Raw genomic sequence first — 8,833 nt, forward strand, 5'->3', positions numbered from 1 at the left:
AGATCAGAGTATGTATTTCTCTGAGTCTCCTTGCAAAGTCACTATGACTCATCATATCCTCAACTAAAAATCACAGTTTCTATCAAGCAATCTGTCTTTCTCTGCAGGTGCCAGTTGCTGCCCTCTCTCCTTGTTCCTTCAGTAACGACCGCACCTTGCTTTGATTACTTCACCAACTCTGTGGTTTCTCTGTACCCTGCCCATATCTTGTAAATTATACCTTTATTAAACTCTTCTCAGGTTATCCAGTTTGAGAGTGTCATCTGCTTCCAGCAGGAACCCTGATGGATACATTATGCCCCAACAACTCACAAGGATTAATAGGGTTTCTCGAGTCTTACTGCAACAGCCCAGGATTTAGAAAAGTATATTTCCTTGTTAATAATCTAGGTCTATTAGACTGCAAGGTCTTCAAGAGCAGAGATCATACCATACACACAGTTGTAACACCTGTAGGCCTAAATAGCTCCTGCCCACAGTTGACGATCAACAATTATTCTGAGGAATTGAATTGACCTAAAACAAAACATAACTATTCCCAGTCTATGATCTTGAATGGATAATATAAACATTATCTTTAATCATGACATAAAAAATCATGTGATCCTGAAGAATTTATTGATGTTAACTGACTGAACATAATACCCATTTTAATGTCTTCTTCATGTAGAAATAAATAGTGGTTAAAAGTACTGTCTGGGCACGGTGGCTCACACCTGTAATCCCAGCTCTTTGGGAGGCTGAGGTGGGCAGATCACTTGAGGTCAGGAGTTCGAGACCAGCCTGGTGAACATGGTGAAGCCCTATCTCTACTAAAAATACAAAAATTAGCAGGGCGTGGTGGCAGGCACCTGTAATCCCAGGTACTCGGGAAGCTGAGGCAGGAGAATTGCTTGAGCCTAGTGGGGTGGAGTTTGCAGTGAGCTGAGATTGTGCCACCACACTCCGCCCTGGGCGACAGAGCAAGACTCCATCTCAAAAGAAAAAAAAAGTATTATACAGCTGGCTGTGTAATTACATTAATCAAAGAGTTCCTCTTCTGTTGGTTTCTTTGCTGTTGCCATAGCAGCAGCTACATGTTTACAAGTAGAGAGCACACATAGAACCCATTCATAATTACACATGTAGCACTACATTTCAGAGAACACAATAAATATGGAGGTCATGAGTGCATGGAAAACAAATATAATGAAAAAGATTTTCTCTCCAGCTTTTCTATCTTTTGATTATTCCTAACCCCTTTCTTAGTATGTTCTGATTCCCTATTACCCCTTTTCATTCACTTCAACAAAAAGGTCTCTGCAGCCACCCACCAAATTACAAATATCTGCTCCTGAAATGACCGAGAATTGTTCTTTAAGAAAAGTCAGTAGGAAATTAAGTCCTGTCATAACAAAAATACAATTGAATGAAAGCATCTGCTGATACATTTCTAAGAAAACTGACACCACCTTCAGTCTTTTCTCATTTTATGGCAGAGTGTCAAAGTCTTTCTTTCTAAGTACTGTTTGTATTACTACGGGTTCTTATTTGTGATTAAATACCTTGCCTAGCTGTGCAATATAGGTTATAGATCTTGCCATTCTCAAGGATATTGCCAAGATTAGCTAATTATTGCCCATTTTAAAAATAAACAAATCAGAATGCACATATCAAGGGTAAAACAAATTTTCCAAAGACTTTCATTACATCAAGACTAAATAATAATTTCTCTCTCTCTTTCTATTTTTCTGATAGTATTTAAGGAAAGTAATATAGTCTTTAGAGAAATAAGAGATGGTCTTTACTTAATTCTAATTAAGTCTTTCTAAAGGAGATGGATGCCAATCCAATCTATCTGAAAATTCTTTCTTTATTTTAAATAGTCTCACAGTTTAATAACATATTTTGGCATTACTTTTGTCCAGTACAAAATTAATCTTATATTGGCAATAAATTTTCACTGTACAATAACACATTTGTTTCTGCTTTCTTTGGCGTTGATCTCATCAATGTTGATCATTTGCTTATTTATCATTTCCATTAGCATTTGCTGACTGCTTATCATGCAGTCGACACTCTCCTAAACTGAAAGAATATACAAACAATGATCCTAACCCTTCAAAAGCTTATGTCTAGAAAATAAGACAGGCATGCAGTAAACTGGCAGGACAGCTGGGGGATGCATAGTCTATGAGAGTGTAACAGAAACCACTTATTTCTGCTTCCTGTGCTTGTTCATCCTCCAGCAGCCTAGAGAAGCAAGAGAACAAATGTGTAAGGCTTCTAAGCTTGAAACTGACCCACTGTCACTCCCACTGCATCCTATTGGCCAAAGCAAGTCACAAGGCCAACCGAGATTTAATGGGAAAGGATACAGGCTCCATCTCTTAATGGAAGGAGCAGCAAAGTAATGGTGCAAAAGCTGTGAATGCAAGGAGAGACAAAAGATTGGAGACATGTTTGCATAGTACCAAATGCACAGTAAGACAACAGATCTAACCTAGAGGGAATCAGAAAAGGCAAAATACAGTCTTTAAAGATTAGTAAGATTTTTCTATAATAATATGCATTAAAAGGCAAATCAATAGTTAGATTGGCAGTATAAAATAAGAAATCCAAAAGACATAATTGAGTGATAGCCTTGAGTCAGTTGTTCTCTTGTTACATTTCTCACTTAGCTAAACCTCTGAAAAGTAAAGTAAGACATTTTTTTCCTTAACTTTAGTTAAATATAAACTCTTTAACTCTTTTTTCTTTTTAAAAATTTTTCCATAAGTTATTGGGGTGGTATTTGGTTACACGAGTAAGTTCTTTAGTGGTGATCTTTAGTTGTGATCTGCCTGCCTCAGCTTCCCAAAGTGCTGGGGTTACAGGCATGAGCCACTGTGCCTGGCCTATCCGCAGTTTCTTAATTCACTCATTGATTAATGGGCATTTGGGCTGGTTCCACAATTTTACAATTGTGAATTGTGCTGCTATAAACATGTGATCTGTGAGGTTTTGGTGCACCTATCACCCAGGCAGTATACACTGCACCATGTTTGTATTCTTTTATCCCTTGCCCCCTTCTGCTCTTCCCCCCAAGTCACCAAAGTCCATTGCATTATTCTTAGGACTTTGCATCCTCATACCTTAGCTCCCACATATCAGTGTGAACAAACGATGTTTGGTTTTCCATTCCTGAGTTGCTTCACTTAGAATAATAGTCTCCATTCTCATCCAGGTCACTGCAAATGCTGTTTCATTCATTCCTTTTTATAGCTGAGTAGTATTCCATTGTATATATATGCCACAGTTTCTTTTTGTTGTTGTTGTTGTTTTTGTTTTTGAGATGGAATCTCCCTCTGTCACCCAGGCTGGAGTGCCATGGGGTGATCTCGGCTCACTGCAATCTCCGCCTCCTGGATTTAGGTGATTCTCTGGCCTCAGCCTCCTGAGTAGCTAGGATTATAGGCACGACTACTATGCCCAGCTAATTTTTGTATTTTTAGTGGAGACAGGGTTTCACTATGTTCATCAGGCTGGTCTCGAACTCCTGACTTTGTAATCTGCCTGCCTCAGCCTCCCAAAGTGCTGGGGTTACAGGCATGAGCCACTGTGCCTGGCCTATCCGCAGTTTCTTAATTCACTCATTGATTAATGGGCATTTGGGCTGGTTCCACAATTTTACAATTGTGAATTGTGCTGCTATAAACATGAGTGTGCAAGTGTCTTTTTCAAGTAACGACTACTTTTTCTTTGCTGGATCAAAAGGTAGTTCTACTTTTAGTACTTTAAGGAATCTCCATGCTGTTTTCCATGGTGGCTGTGCTAGTTTACATTCCCACCAGCAGTGTAGAAGAGTTCCCTGATCACCACATCCACCCCAACCTCTAGTGTTTTTTGATTTTTTGATTATGGTCATTCTTGCAGGAGTAAGGTGGTATCACATTGTGGTTTTGATTTGCATTTCCCTGATCATTAGTGATGTTGAGCATTTTTCATATGGAGGTAGTCTGGCAGTACTCCCCATGAGTCTGTGGTGGTGGTAGCCATGGGGAGAGGCTCCTCTGCCTAGAGAAAGGGGAAGGAGGAGTGAGAAGGACATTATTTTTTGGTTTGAGTACAAGCATAGCCATAGTAGAACAGATTTATATGGTTGCTTACTCCAGGCTCTGGCTCCCTGAAGGCATCTCTGGACAAACCCATGTCAGGGGGAACTCACTGCCCTAAAGGACAGGAAACAAGCCTAACTGGCTTTGACACCTGCTGATTGTAGAGCTCTTGGGCTTTGAGCAAACATAGGCAATAGTCAGCTGGTGGTTACAGCAGGCCAGGGCCAAGATCCAGTGCTATATCAGTTCTGAACCAAGGATGGTCCCAGTGGTGGTGGCCACAAAGGTGCTTGTGTCACCCCTTCCCAAGCTCCAGGTGGCTCAGTGAAGAGATACTCTATTTGGAAGAATGCAATTAAAAAAAGAACAAGTCTGTGCCTGGTAATCCAGAGAATTCTTCCAGATCTTATTCAAGACCACCAAGGTCGTACCTCTACAAGTCTGCAGGAACCACAGCATTACTGGAATTGGGATATCTCATAATGCAGGTATAACGAAGATTACAATACCCAAGACCCTTTCAATACCTGGAAAGCCTTCCGAAGACAAACAGGTAAAAAAAGAACCCAAACTATGAAGTCTAAAATAAATACCTAAGTATGCACTGCTCAGGTGACAGGTGCACCAAAATCTCAGAAATCACCACTAAAGAACTTATGCATATAACCAAAAACCACCTGTTCTCCAAAAACTATTTAAATAAAATAAAATAAAATTTAAAATAAAATAAAATAAATGCCTAACTCTTCAGTGTCCAGACACCAACAAAAATCTACAAGCATTAAGGCCTTGCAGGAAAACATGTTCTCATCAGACAAACTAAATCAGGCACCAGGGACCAATCCTGGAGAAACGGAGATATGTTACCTTTCAGACAGAATTCAAAATAGCTGTTTTGAGGAAACATAAAGAAATTCAAGATAATACAGAGAAGGAATTCAGAATCCTATCTGATCAATTTAACAAAGAGATTGAAATAATTTAAAAGCATCAAGCAGAAATTCTGGAATTGAAAAATGCAATTAACATAACAAAGAATGCATTAGAGTCTCTTTAATAGAATAATTCATCAAGCAGAAGAAACAATTGGTGACCTTGAAAACAGGCTACTTGTAAATACACAGAGGAGACAAAAGAAAAATGAATAGAAAAGAATGAAGCATGCCTACAAGATCTAGAAAATAACCTTAAAAGAGCAAATCTAAGACTTACTGGCCTTAAAGATGAAGTAAAGAAAGAGATGGGGTAGATAGATTATTCAAATAAGTAATAACAAAGACTTTCCAAACCAAGAGAAAGATATCAATATTCAAGTACAAGAAGGTTACAGAACACCAAGCAGATTTGACCCAAAGAAGACTACCTCAAGGCATTTGATAATCAAACTCCAAAAGATCAAGGATAAAGGAAAGATCCTAAAAGCAGCAAGATAAAAGAAACAAATAACATACAATGGAGTTCCAATATCCCTGGCAGCAGACTTTCCAGCAGAAACTTTACAGGTGAGGAGACAGTGGCATGACACATTTGAAGTACTGAAGGGAAAAAAAAAACTTTTAGATTAGTATATCCAGTGGAAATATCATTCAAATATGAAGGAGAAATAAAGACATTCCCAGACAAACAAAAACTAAGGTATTTCATCAACATTAGACCTATCCTACAAGAAATGCTAAAGGGAGTTCTTTAATCAGAAAGAAAAGGACATTAATAAGGAATAAGAAATCACCTGAAGGTACAAAACTCACTGGTAACAGTAAGTAGACAGAAAAACACGGAATATTATAACACTGTGATTGTGGTGTGCAAACTACTCTTAAGCAGAAACATTAAAAGCTAAGCCAATAAAAAATAATAAGTACAAAAGGCTTTCAAGACATAGTTAGTACAATAAGATATAAATATTAACTGCAAAATGTTAAAAAGTAGGGCAATGAAGTTAAAGTGCAGAGTTTTTATTAGTTCACTTTTGGCTTGTTTATTAATGTAATAAGTGTTAAGTGGTTATCAGTTTAAAATAATGAGCTATAAAATAGTATTTACAAGCCTTGTGGTAACCTCAAATTTTTTTAAAAAGCATATAAAAGATACACAAAAAATAACAAGCTATGATTTGGAAGCAACCTAAGTGTCCATCAACAGAAGAATGGATAAAGAAATTGCTGCAAATATAAACAATGGAATACTACTCAGCCATAAAAATGAATGAGATCCAGTCATTTCCAACAGCATGGATGAAACTAGAGGACATTTGTTAAGTGAAATAAGTCATGCACAGAAAGAGAGACTTCACATGTTCTCAGTTATTTGGGGAGCTAAAATTCAAAATAACTGAACTCATGGAGATTGAGAGTAGAAGAATGGTTACCAGAGGCTGGGAAGGATAGGGGGTACATGGGGCATAAGAAGGGACAGTTAATGGGTATGAAAATTGTTCAAAAAAATGAATAAGACCTAGTATTTGATAGCCCAACAGGGTGACTATAGTCAATGGTAATTAAATTGTACATTTTAAAATAACTGAAAGGGTATCATTAGATTTTTTTGTAACACAGTCAATGCTTGAGGTGATGGATGTCCTATTTATGCTGATGTGATTATTATACATTGCATATCTATATCAAAATATTTCATATACTCCAGAAATACATATATCAACTATGTAACAACAAAAATTAAAAATGAAATTTTTAAAGTAAATATTTTTGTACAGCTGTACAGTGTGTTTGTGTTTTAAGTTAAGCATTATTACAAAAGAGTCAAAAGTTAAAAAGAATTTAAATGCTTATAAATTAATAAGGTTATAGTCAGCTAAGATTAATTTATTATAAGGAATAGATTTTTAAAATAAATTTAGTGTAGCCTAATTGTATAGTGTTCATAAAGTCTACAGTAGTGTACAGTAATATCCTAGGCCTTCATATTCACTGACTACTTATTGATTCACCCAGAGCAACTTCCAGTCCTGCAAGCTCCATTTATGGACAGTGTCCCATACAGGTATACCATTTTGTATCTTTTATACTGTTAGTATACCATTAGATAATACAGTTTGAATATATTAATCTAACATATTTTTACTATACCATTTTACTCAGCATTGTTTTACAATTGCCTACAGTATTCAGTACAGCAACATGCTGTGCAGGTTTGTAGCCTAGTTTTGTACCATTTAGGTTTGTGTAAATACACTCTATTATGTTTGTACAACAAGGAAATTGCCTAACAATACATTTCACAGAATGCATCCCTTCATTAAACAACAAATGACTATATTAGAAATAAGAAAATGTAGCAAATCAATTAATCCAAGATCACAAAAAAAAAAAAAAAAAAAAAAAAAAACTAGAACAAAAGAGCAAATTAAACTCAAAGGAAGCAGAAGGAATTAAATAATAAAGAGCATAAATTAATGAAATTGAAAATATTAAACAACAGAGAAAATCAATAAAATAAAAAGCTTGTTCTTTGGGGAGAAAAATCAACAAAATGAATCTCTAGCAAGAAAGACATAATTTTTAAAAGATAGAGGACACAATCACCAATATTAGGAATGAAACAGGATCTCACTAGATTTTGAAGCCATTAGAATGATAGAAAGGAAATAATAGTATTATGAGTTGAATTGTTTCTCTCTGCTAAAAGACATGTCTAAGTCCTAACCCCTAGTACCTCAGGATGGTACCTTATTTGGAAATAGAGTATTTACATTGGTAGTCAAGTTAGAATGAAGTCTTTAGAGTTGGCTCTAATCCAATAGGACTGGTGTCCTAATAAAAAGGAGAAATTTGGATACAGGAACAGACATTTTTAGAGAGAAGACACTATGAAGAGACACAGGGAGAATGTCATGTGAAGATGGAAGCAGATACTGGAATTATGCTGTCACAAGTCAAGGAATATCTAGGGCTACTAGAAACCTAAAGGCAAGGAATGATTCTTCCCCTACAGGTTTTAGAGGGAGCATGGCCTGCTGCTACCTTGGTTCTGGAATTCCAGCCTCCAGTCGGAGACAAAAAATATCTGTTTTTCTTTTTTTAATTTCAATTTTTATTTTAGATTCAGGGGTACATGTATATGTTTGTTACAAGAGTATATTGCCTGGCACTGAGGTTTGGGCTTCTATTGATTCCATCACCCATATAGTGAACATAGTACCCAATAGGAAGTTTTTGACCTTGCCCCTCTCCCTTCCTCCTTCATTTTAGAGTCTCCAGTGTCTATTCTCATCTTTATGTTCATTTGAACCCACGATTTAGCTCTCACTCATAAGTGAGAAGATGTGTTATTTGATTTTCTGTGTCTGTGTTAGTTTGCTTAGGGTAACTGCCTCCAGCCGTCTCAATGTTGGTGCAAAGGACATAATTTCATTCATTTTTCTGGCTTCATTCCATGTTGTATATGTACCACATTTTCTTTATCTTCTCCACCAAGGATGGGCATTCAGGTTGATTCCATGCCTTTACTATTGTGAATAGTGCTGCCAGAAACAAGCAAGTGCATGCATCTTTTTAGTAGAATGATTTATTTTCCTTTGAGTATGTATCCAGTAATAATAGCATTGCTGGGTCAAATGGTAGTTCTGTTTCTAGTTATTTGAGAAATCTCCAAAGTGCTTTCCACGTGGGCTGAACTAATTTTCATTCCCACCAACAATGTATGAGCATTCTCTTTTCTCCACAGCCTCAACACCTATTATTTTTTGACTTTTTAATAATAGCTATTCTGACTGGTGTGAGATGGTATCTCATTGCGGT

The sequence above is a fragment of the Cebus imitator genome, unplaced genomic scaffold (assembly GCF_001604975.1).
Source record: "Cebus imitator isolate Cc_AM_T3 unplaced genomic scaffold, Cebus_imitator-1.0 Scaffold128, whole genome shotgun sequence".
NCBI lineage: Eukaryota > Metazoa > Chordata > Mammalia > Primates > Cebidae > Cebus > Cebus imitator.